Genomic DNA, 9,529 nt, shown 5'->3' on the forward strand with positions numbered 1-9,529 from the left:
ATCTTTCTTTATGTATATATATATATATATATATATACCTCTTCTTTGTATTTATACTTAAATACAAAGAAGATGGAAGGTTAATTTAGAGGGAATGTCACTAAAAATATAATCATTCTAATTCATTTAAAAAGAAACCTGAAGAAACCAGAAGAATCATAGTATTGAAAGAATGAAAGAAGCATTTATTGCAAAACACCAGATACAATAGAAAAGACCTCCCTTGCTCTCAAGGAGTTCACATGCTAATGTGAGGAACATCTTTGGCAGGTTTCAGCTAAAATTCAAATGGTAAAGTCATATGATCCCTGGGGTGTAGCAGGAAAACCAATGTCAATGTCTTTTATTTAATGTCACTTTCATTGATAAAACCATATCAGTTTCTGATATCAAAACTATTTAGCAGTGCCAAGGAGTTTAGTTGGTTAAGGTTTTTTTTTCTATTTTCTAGTAAATAGAAGACTAAATGTGAGCTACAGAATTATATGTATGTGGAGGGAGCAATCAATAGATAAGTAATTTAGAAAAACAAGAATATGGCCTTAGGCCTAGCAAAGAGTTTCTTCTTGACTTCCATTGGAGTTTTTCAGAATGGGACTTTGGATATCTGTGTGCAACTTTGTCTAAGTCTTGATAATCTTTGTCCTAAATCTTAATAATCAAGGCAAATTTCTTCTACAATAATACATTGGACAGAGATTACATTCTCTTTCTTTACTCCTCTCCATTCTTTTCTTTCCTTTATTTCTCTTTCCCTTTCCTTCCCTTCATTTTTCTTCTCCTCCAGAAATGACTATCTGAAATAGGGGAGAGGAGAAGAAAGGTAGTAGAACAGAAGACTTCTGAAGAAAAGAAAGGTAGTAGAACAGAAGACTTCATAAAATATCAATCTCTGGGGGTTAACACAACTTCTCATTCAATACTTTTCTCTTTTTTTCCTAAGGAGGGATGTGGAGGACAAAAATAATGAAAAGTATACAAAGGCAGAATAAAAAGAAATACATAGTTAACAACAATAACTGTGAATATGAATGAAATGAACTCACCCATAAAATGGAAAAGGGTGAAACAATGATCTAGAGAGAAGATTTCAATAGTTATGCAGCTTACAATAAGAAATTTAAGAAATAAAAATTCACACAAAGTTAAAATAAAGGCATGGACTAAATATCCTATGCCTTAGATGAATCCATAAATGCCTACTGATAGAATTTCCTTTTTTCTCTCCCCATCATTATACATAAGTATCATAGGAATCTTGAAAAGCACTTCAATAATCAATTTCTTGTATTGCATATATCTTCTACAACATTGTACATGGAACAAAGCAATTATGCATATGCAAATAAGTAGAGGAACTATTGATCAGAGAAGTTTTATATATATATAATATATGTATATATTATATATATATATATATACCTTCATATGAAGAGTGTTGAATCCCCATTAATATTTGTTGAGATGACAATGATAAATCCTAATGTAGTCTTAGATATTGAGGCTCCTCCAAAAGTAAACACGTTTATTTAGACCTGCTTCATTTAATGTGCAAGACTGGGGTGTTAAATCTGTGATACAGATATCCCTGGGAATATGAGAAGTTTTTCAAGAGAGTACATTGAATATTTGGTGAATTAACCTACTGAAATACCCTCAAAGAAATACTATTACTGGGGGAAAAACTTTATTTTATCTCATTTCTTATGATCATATGGACAGTAAATTCCAGAATTTATTTTCTTTCATTTCAAATAGATATGTGGGGGGTGTTTTCTGGAAGTCAAGAGGTACAGGAACAAAAAAAGTGAGTAACATTTCTCATTGGCAAAGAGGTCCAGTGACTAAACTGACTTTTGAGATCATAATTGGTCCATGTGATTTGGAAACCCTGGATCATTGGTTTGGCATAAAATAATATAATACTAAGATCAATACCAACTCTCTGCAACTTTACCAGATATAGGGCACCCCCTCAACAATACAAAATGCCTAAAGAAATGATTATATTCCCTTACAAAGCATCAAACAACCATCTGTAATACCGCTCTGCAACCGTGTATGGTATGGTCTTCCTAAAGCTATTTTATTTGAATGTTTAACAATCCTTTCCAACATTCCACAATGCCAGCTGCTTGAGGGTGATACGGTATATGGAAAGTTCGTTTTATGTTCTGTGTTCCTGGGCCAACTCAGACTTTCTTGGTGTGAAGTGGGATCCTTGATCGGAAGCTATGGGGTATGGAATTCTGTAGCAGTATATCAAACACTCTGTTAGTTTCCTAATGGTCATAAATGTTGTGTTTGGTGGTTTGAGAAGGCAGAGCCAAATCCTGAATAAGGATTATCAGTCAAAGCCAATCTCTACTTGTTCCATGCAAGAAGAGGCCCTCTGAAACCAATTTGGCTCTAAATTCTGATTGCCCTCCTCGGAGGATTTTGCCAAATCTGGAACTCAAGTTTGGTAATGTGTACTCACATCTCGCATAGCCTCAGGGGAAAAGATTATGTTTCTGTAAGAACATCCTGTTTCCTCTAGCTTACACATTGTATCTCTCCTTTCTTCTCTATCTGTTCATGGACACATCAGGTAAGGTTAGGGAATTCAGATAAAGTTCTACAGTAACTTTTGTTATGGAATGGGAAATAAATTGTTCAAGCTAAGCACTGTATTAAGTACTAGGGAGGCAAATAGAAAAATAAGACAGTCTATGACCTCTAGGTGTCCATATTCTAAGAGGGGGAGATGATACAAATAGGAGAGCTTAGCTTCAGGTCAGATAGACCTTATGATCCTTAAGGGGTTATAACAGACTGGCAAAGGTGACAAAGACTACAGATACACACGCAGAGTTCTGGGAGGAGCCAACAACGAGTACATCACAAGATATTGGCAATATTGCTTCTCTGTACTCTGTAGTTATTTTTTGATCACATATATGTATGTGACAACTCCATTAAGTGACTTTCTCCCCATTCATTATGCAATAAATTAGCAAGTATTTAAGTGCCTACTATGTGTAAGGAATGTGGCAAGGCGTTGGTTTTATAAAGTCAGAAACAGAACAGTCTCTGCCCTCGAGGACTTTAAATTCTGTCAAAGGAGACAACATGTACTTATATTGGTATATGCAGAATGTAAACAAAATAATTGCAAGGCCACATGATGGGGAGTGATGGCACTAGCATGTATTTGGGTGGAGGTTGGTGATGAATTAGAAAAGATTCCATGAAGAAGGTAGAGTTTTATAGGAGACCTGTTTCACATTGCTTTAGCTCCTATTTTCTACCCTTGCAAAGTAGATGCCAGTTCATTTGATTATGAATCTCCAAATATGTACAATCTTCCAAGTCTCATCCTTGGCTTTCTTACAGTCCAAACTATTCTAAGGTCAGTTAATTGGGATGATTTAGCTTCCACTTTACCTTGTGTCACAAAACTGGGCAAACTAGTAGCTAACTGCTGTCTATTGATGAGTGATTTCTTTCACTCTCCAAGGAGGCATTATTGCTTTGGACTTTTCAACTTTTTGAGGGGGATGGGAACTCTATCACCACACTACCAATTAGAATAGCTCTTACATTGATTAGGTCCTCTTCAAGAATGAAGGACCACCATCACAAGCAAGAAAACTAATATAACATTTAATCCAGTTATTCCATATACCTTTTCCTATAACACATTAGGAAGTTAATGAAAGCACCACAGGGAGCTCACAGGCCCTAGGATTAAGCAGACCCTCATTAAGCAGACACTATTACTTACCTAGTCCCCATGAGTTAATGTTCAAGAACTCTTTAAACATCTGGTTGGTAATTTCCCTGTATCCAATATATGGTAAAGGACATTAAATGACCTTAGGTTCCACTGACAGAGAATTGCACTGATTATAAATAGGAGCCCTCTTTTCTTCACTATGTCTTAGATAAGATTACTCTGCATCTGTATGTATGTATGTGTGTGTGTGTGCACATGTTTATATGGGGGAAGTGTTTACTAGCTCTGTGACCTCAGGGGTAGGAGAAATTGTGAGGGAATAGTAATAGTGGGAAGTAATTGTAGTCTTAATTTGATCAAAATCATTGTATCAAAGATCTATAGGTAGAAGGAACCTCAAAATCTATTTATTCCAACTCTTCATTTTACAGATAAAGAAGTTGGGGATCAAGGAAGTTGAACACTTATGCAAAGTCATATAAGGTAGGAAATCTCAATGGATCCCAGGATCAAAGACATTCCTAATCAAGTAATAGAATGTGAGTTCAGAGACCTGCCATGATAACTATGTGTGGAAGACCTCAGTTCAAATCTGACCTCAGAGAATTACTCTCTGTGTGACCATGGGCAAGTCACTTAACTTGTTTGCCTTAGTTTCTACTCCTGTAAAATGAGAATAATAATAGCACCTAACTTCAAGTGTATGAAGAGGATCAAATGAAATAATATTTGCAAAGTGCTTATTAGTATACACAATACATGGCATGTATTAGGTACCATATAAATTTTATTATTATTATTATATAGACAAAAGTTATTTTTGCTTTATTTTTCCTTTAAATTGAATTTTTAATTAACAAAAACCTACTTTCTCTTGTTTTCATCCACATTAACCATGTCAAATATGTATATAAATTTATGCTCATATATCCATGCATATATGCATAAATGCATACATGTCTTAATCTAGATCCTGAATTTATCACTGCTCTTTCAGCAGGCAGGTAGCATGCATCAACCTGAGTTTTCCAAGTCATTCCCCAGTTGACAAAAGGTCAAAGGATATGCAAAGGCAATTTACAGATGAGGAAATCAAAGCTATCCATAGTCATATTAAAAATTATTCTAAATCATTACTGAATAGAGAAATGCAAATTAAAGCAGCTCTGAGTTACCATTTCACACCTATGAGATTGGCTAATATGAACAGAAAGGAAAAGGTTCAATGTTGGAAGGGATGTGGGAAATCTGGTACACTAATACATTATTGGTATTGCTGTGAACTCATCCAACCTTTCTGGAGAGCAATCTGGAATTATTCCCAAAGGGCAACAAAAATGTGCATATGCTTTGATCCAGCATTACTACTACTGGGTCTACACCCTGAAAAGATCATGAAAAAGAGTAAAAACTTCACTTGTACAAAAATATTCATAGAAGCCCTGTTTGTGGTAGCAAGAATTGGAAATTGAATGTCCGTCATTGGAGAATGGCTGAACAAATTATGGTACATGAATGTTATTGGAACACTATTGTTCTATTAGAAACCAAGAGGGATGGGATTTCAGAGAAGCCTGTAGAGACTTGCATGAACTGATGATGAGTGAGATGAGCAGAAGCAGAAGAACATCGTATACCCTAACAGCAACATGGAGGGTGATGATCAACCTTAATGAACTTGCTCATTCCATCAATGCAGTAATCAGGGACAATTTTAGAGTACCTGTGACAGAGAATACCATCTGTCTCCAGAGAAAGAACTGTGAAGTTTAAACAAAGACCGAGTCTATTATCTTCAATTCTTTTTTAAATGTGTCTTATGTACTTACATAATTTTTCTATCTCTAATATTTTCTTTTTCTCCTCAAGGATATGTTCTCTCTCAACATTCAATTTGATGTATAGCATGGAAACAATGTAAAGATTATCAGACTGCCTTCTGTGGGGAGGGGGGCAGGGAGGGAAGAGTAGGTAGGGGGAAATTATAAAATTCAAAACCTTACAAAAATGATAGATAGAAACTACTATTGCATAAAATTTGAAAAAAATAAAATATTTTTTAAAAACCCCGAGTTTTCCAGGATTGTGGTTAGTTATTGTAATGATCAGAATTCTTAAGTCCTTCAAAATTGTCTTTACAATGTTGTTATCATATGAATTATTCTCCTGTCATTGCTCACTTCACTCTGTATTAGTTTATATAAGTTTTCACAGATTTTTTTTCTGAAACCATCTTCTTCATTATATTCTATAGTTCAATAGAATTCCTTTACAAACAACTGCCATAATTTATTGAGCCATTCTCAAATTTAGGGGTACTTCTTCAATTTCCAGTTTTTTCTGCTACATAAAAAAATAGTATTAATATATTTTTTGTACATGATCTTCCTTTATTCTCTTTGGAGAAAACAGGTCTAGTAATGGTATTGTTAGGTCATAGGGTATGAACAGTTACTTTGTCTTTTCAATATAACTGCCTTTATTTATATGTAATTATGGGTACATAAATGGAATCTAGCCATTTTCACTTCTCACCTGAGATTCTTGGAAAATTTTTTCCTTAATGCAGTACTGCTTCCATTCCCTTTGCAGTTAACTTGGGGTACTGAAAAAAAAAAAAAAAAAACCCAGTTCAATCCACAGTCTCTGGATTTTTATTTTCTCTAGCACTCTCAGGTAGGAACCATTATCCCCTCCTATTCATTTCCTTGAATCCAAAGAATTAGAGGGAAGATCACTCAGAGTGTGTTCCACTGAGCTAGGTGATTCATTAACAGAGAGTTCTGAGTCTGGAGTCATAAAGACCTAAGTTCAAATGCAGCCTTAGATATTTAACTAGTTGTGTGACCTTGGTTAAGTCACTTAGCTACTTTCTACCTTATTTTTCTCAATTGTGAACTGAATACCATAATTGTGCTTGCCTTTCTGGGTTGTTGTTGTGAGTATGAGATAGTATGTGTAAAGCTCCTCATACATAATACGTTCTTAATAGATGCATGCTCCCCCCTTTCCCATAAAATGAGGAGGTAGTCCCCCTACTCCAAATCTAGGTTAGAAACCTCTACCCTGACTTCATCCTATACCAAATCTGCATTTATTTTCCATTATAGAAATTCTACCCCAGTACCAGTTTCTTTTATTTCTTTTTTTCTTAAAGTTTTTATTTACTTTGAGTTTTATAATTTATCCCCTAATCTTACTTCCCTCCCCCCACCCCACACACAAGGCAATTTGCCAGTCTTTACATTGTTTCCATAGTATACATTGATCAAAATTGAATATGACGAGAGAGAAATCATACCCTTAAGGAAGGAACAAAGTATAAGAGATAGCAAAATCAGACAATAAGATATCAGTTTTTTTCCTAAATTAAAGTTATGAATCCTTGCTCTTTGTTCAAACTCCACAGTTCTTTTTCTGGATACAGATGGTATTCTCCATTGCAGACAGCCCCAAATTGTCCCTGATTGTTGTACTAATAGAATAAGCGAATCCATTAAGGTTGATTATTGCCCCCATGTTGCTGTTAGGGTGTACAATGTTTTTCTGGTTCTGCTCATCTCACTCAGCATCAATTCATGCAAATCCTTCCAGGCTTCTCTGAATTCCCATCCCTTCTGGTTTCTAATAGAACAATAGTGTTCCATCACATACATATACCACAGTTTTCTAAGCCGTTCCCCAGTTGAAGCATATTTACTTGATTTCCAATATTTTGCCACCACAAACAGGGCTGCTATGAATATTTTTGTACAAGTGATGTTTTTACCCTTTTTCATCATCTCTTCAGGGTATAGACCCAGTAGTGGTATTGTTAGATCAAAGGATATGCACATTCTTGTTGCCCTTTGGATGTAGTTTCAAATTGCTCTCTAGAATAGTTTGGATGAGTTCACAGCTCCACCAACAGTGTATTAGTGTCTCAGATTTCCCACATCCCTTCCAACATTGATCATTGCCCTTTCTGGTCATACTGGCCAGTCTGAGAGGTGTGAGGTGGTATCTCAGAGATACTTTAATTTGCATTTCAATATTTATTGAAAGTAATGAGTAGACATAGCTATGGAATTCCCAACAAAATTTGCAGGGGCTCAAAAAGACACCAACATCTCTCAAGGGGCAATGAAAAGTCATTGATCTTTCAACTGACTTTGAAACAGCTACTGGAGCATCTGATCCTGTGACATCATAAGATGTGTGCTCTTTTGCCCAAGTTCACCATTGTCTTCTGATAGAATTTCTGCACAATTGCCTTGGATACCAATAAGCCTTTCTTTATAGGTAGAGCACCCTTCAGATTAGGTCTTCAAGACATGCATTTTTTAGTCCAGGACAGGTTGCCTGAACATATTCTCTGGGTCAATGAGGAATTAAATTGACATGGTGCTTCTCAAGTTTTTGCAGCATCCAGTGGGTCCTTTAAATCACTGTGCTTTATTCACCTGCTGACATTATTTATGCCACACTTGTGGTAGATGTTTATGAGATCATTGGATTTAAGTCAGTTAAGTGAACTCCTATTAGAAGGACCTGCTAATCAAAGAGACAAATGGCTGGGTGGGATGTCCCTAATTGGTTAAATTGAAGGTGACAAGATGAGAAGCAGCAGAATGAATGTAATAAGTATTGAATTGCGCAAATCTGTTTAGTTTATGTATTATATGTGTTTATATATATGCATATAAATTCACACATTTTATATGTGTGCATTTAATAAAGGAGAGTTATTTAATGAAATGAATGAAGGTTGATATAGGAATGGTTGGTAAACAGTTTATTTTATTTTATGCTGTTTTGTGGATGATGCATTTAAAAGGATACTGTCCTTTGAGCTTTGAGGTTTTAATTTTTAGTTCTAAATTTTCTGTGTGATCTCCAGTAAATAACTTCAAATTTCTGGGTTTACTTTTTTTATGCATAAAATGAGCAATTTGAATTATAGATTTAGACAAAAAAAGTTCTAGAGGTCATCTAATTCAATCTTCTCATTCTCCTTTTATAGCTGGAGAAACCAAGACCATTAAGTTCAAGTGATGTGCTAAATAAATACAGATAGGATAGGCAAGACTAAAATTAGAACTCAGGTCCTCTGACTACAAAAGCAGATGGCTTTTTCATTGCCATCTGAAGGTCTCTCCTAGTACAATGATCATAGAACTCATTTTTCAGTTGTGTGTGTGTGTGTGTGTGTGTGTGTGTGTGTGTGTGTGTCCAACTCATTGTGACTCTTTTGGGGGGGTTTTCTTGGCAATGATGCTACAGTGATTTGCCATTTCTTTCACTAGTTCATTTTAAGATGAGGAAACTGAGGCAAACAGGGCTAAGTGATTACCTAGGGTCACACAACTGGTGAATATACTGATTTATCCTCATATCCACCTGACTTTAAGCCCAATGTTCTGTTCATTGTATCATCCAGCTGTACCTCATGCTAGAATTATGATTCTCTAATTATTGCATGTGCTAGGCTTCTTCCCTGATAAAATTATAAAATCCTTGAAGAAGTCTTCCATGTTTTCTCCCATATTTCTCCCCAATGCTGCCATGCTGGGTTCATAACAGATAGTCACCAGTCAATAGCCAATTTATTGATCTAGAATTGGAATAGGGCTTGGGAACTAAAAAAATCAGTCTTTCCTAAGCACTGTAAAAGGAAATATGTGTGTCTGTGTATGTATGAGTGTCTATGTGCTTACACACACTTATATTCACTCCCTTTTAGCTCCTGGTAAGCCTGATCCAATCCTTAGACCATTAGCAATCATTCTGACTTTACAGACATTCAGAGATGAGGATAAGACTGCACTTTTT

At 35.5% G+C, this 9,529-nt stretch overlaps 1 long non-coding RNA gene across 1 annotated transcript in view; it reads left to right on the forward strand.

Annotated features, from left to right (window-relative positions):
* Window positions 1-4,204, forward strand: part of LOC141489663 (uncharacterized) — a 74,345-nt gene extending 70,141 nt beyond the window's left edge. Inside the window, exon 3 of the long non-coding RNA XR_012468965.1 lies at window positions 4,150-4,204. This is a non-coding gene — a long non-coding RNA (uncharacterized LOC141489663). The remainder of the gene's footprint in view (window positions 1-4,149) is intronic.
* Window positions 4,205-9,529: the final 5,325 nt, after the last annotated feature.

This window comes from Macrotis lagotis, chromosome 5 (genome assembly GCF_037893015.1).
Source record: "Macrotis lagotis isolate mMagLag1 chromosome 5, bilby.v1.9.chrom.fasta, whole genome shotgun sequence".
Classification (NCBI taxonomy): domain Eukaryota; kingdom Metazoa; phylum Chordata; class Mammalia; order Peramelemorphia; family Peramelidae; genus Macrotis; species Macrotis lagotis.